Source organism: Chinchilla lanigera, unplaced genomic scaffold (assembly GCF_000276665.1).
Source record: "Chinchilla lanigera isolate Chin_1 unplaced genomic scaffold, ChiLan1.0 scaffold00199, whole genome shotgun sequence".
Taxonomy (NCBI): Eukaryota; Metazoa; Chordata; class Mammalia; order Rodentia; family Chinchillidae; genus Chinchilla; species Chinchilla lanigera.
The window spans coordinates 540,320-541,981 of record NW_004955600.1 but is presented as its reverse complement, the minus strand read 5'-3'; the positions used below and the strand labels follow the sequence as shown (position 1 = coordinate 541,981).

The 1,662-nt window shown below is 35.2% G+C and overlaps 1 long non-coding RNA gene across 1 annotated transcript in view; it reads right to left on the bottom strand.

Annotated features, from left to right (window-relative positions):
- Positions 1 to 210: 210 nt before the first annotated feature.
- LOC106147626 overlaps positions 211 to 1,662 on the bottom strand; it is a 21,860-nt gene continuing 20,408 nt past the window's right edge. The window contains exon 4 of the long non-coding RNA XR_001232564.1: positions 211 to 719. This is a non-coding gene — a long non-coding RNA (uncharacterized LOC106147626). The remainder of the gene's footprint in view (positions 720 to 1,662) is intronic.

Sequence of the window (1,662 nt, the reverse complement as noted above, 5' to 3'; positions counted from 1 at the left end):
GCTTTCCTTCCATCATTTTCTAAAATATGTGTTGCCACAGATGTGCTTAATATACAAAGCTTGATTCTGAGACCTGCTACTGAGTGTTTCTTGTTTGTGACAGATCAGAACTAATTTTGAGTGTTTGAATCAGAGAATGCTGGTCAAAATCTCCTTAACACTGTGAAAGGACTAATTACTCATGACTCTTATTGAAAATTATGAGGAGGATTTTATTTGGTTGGGACATAACCCTCAGTATAGAATGCACTGAAATGTGGTTTGTTGAGGTGGATTCTGAATGGTGGACGGGCTCGTGTGTGCTTGGAGCTAACAGGGAGCATGGAGCGGGGACAGTGAGGGAGTCTGGCAGAACTGCCCTGACAGGATTCTAACTGAAGAGAGAGCCCGGGGTGATCAGACATCACCTGAGTACACTGAGGAGTGAGACACTGATCAGATAGGAAGCATCATCAGATTTGAAGAATAGTTCAAGGATGTAGGATCTGCTTCTGTTCCTCAGAGGAGAGGATGAGCTGCGGACTCTTCTATTGTCCTCTGCTCTCCCCACATATGCTCAGAGAATCAGGCTGCTTTTGCAGTTGGCCCTGCTCTGGAGGCCTGCAACGTGAGCTCTGTCTGGGGCTGAAAAGAACACACTTGCAATTCTGAGTTTCTATGCCCAGGCTGATGTCGCCACCAGGAATAGGAGTTTAGGGATCGGGAGAGAATTTTCATTCCTGCTAAGAAGAAGGGGCAAAAGGAAATAAATTTTGGGAAATAAAAATGTTTATACATAAGAAATTTATATATTTCACATCAACCTTATATTGAAGAATCTAATTTTAATATTTTAAAAATATTATCATATTTTTAATTATGCAAATGCAGCAGCCATAATATTTATACTATAGCCTTGATGACACCTTGGTTTTTCTGCACATAAATATAAGTACAGTGAAAGTAGCATTATTATCTTTTTTATCAAAGTATTTTCTTTACATAATATAATATTATTTATATTATTTACATAATATATTATTATTTACATTTCTTTGTATAATATAATATTATTTATATTAGTTCTCACCTGTTTGCTGATGTTCCAAAATTTCTAATTAATTCAGCATGTCACTTAAGTAGGGCAATAGGTGCATGATACTTAGAAGAAGGGTCTAGATTCTGGGACCTGCTACTGATTAAAGCTAAAGAATGATTTAGCTTTAGCTCCTGATTAAAGCTAACAAAGGTTGAAGAGTAAAATGGCTGTGTTCAAAGTTATATATTCTTTAAATTATCTTATGTGTATCCTCAAATTACATACTGCAACAAAATAATGGGCATTTTCAACCAACCACTCAGGGAGGTAATATTTCCTTAACCTTCACATTGGATGCTGCCTAAGTTGAAGCTAAACAAATGTCATCATGTTGTTATATGGGCATATCTTGTATTAACATTTGCACTAATCACATTGTACGCATTATCTTCACAATATTTTATTTGATGACCTACTCTTCAAAATTTCTAATCTTATGAAAGGCCTTCTAAGTTGCAAAAAAATTTTTTTTGCATATTACAGAACACAAAATATTATTGACCAAGTATTTTAAAAATGGTTTAGGTTCTTTGCTTGTTGTAAATATTTTTACACAAATCATGTTTAACCAGAAATACATATGT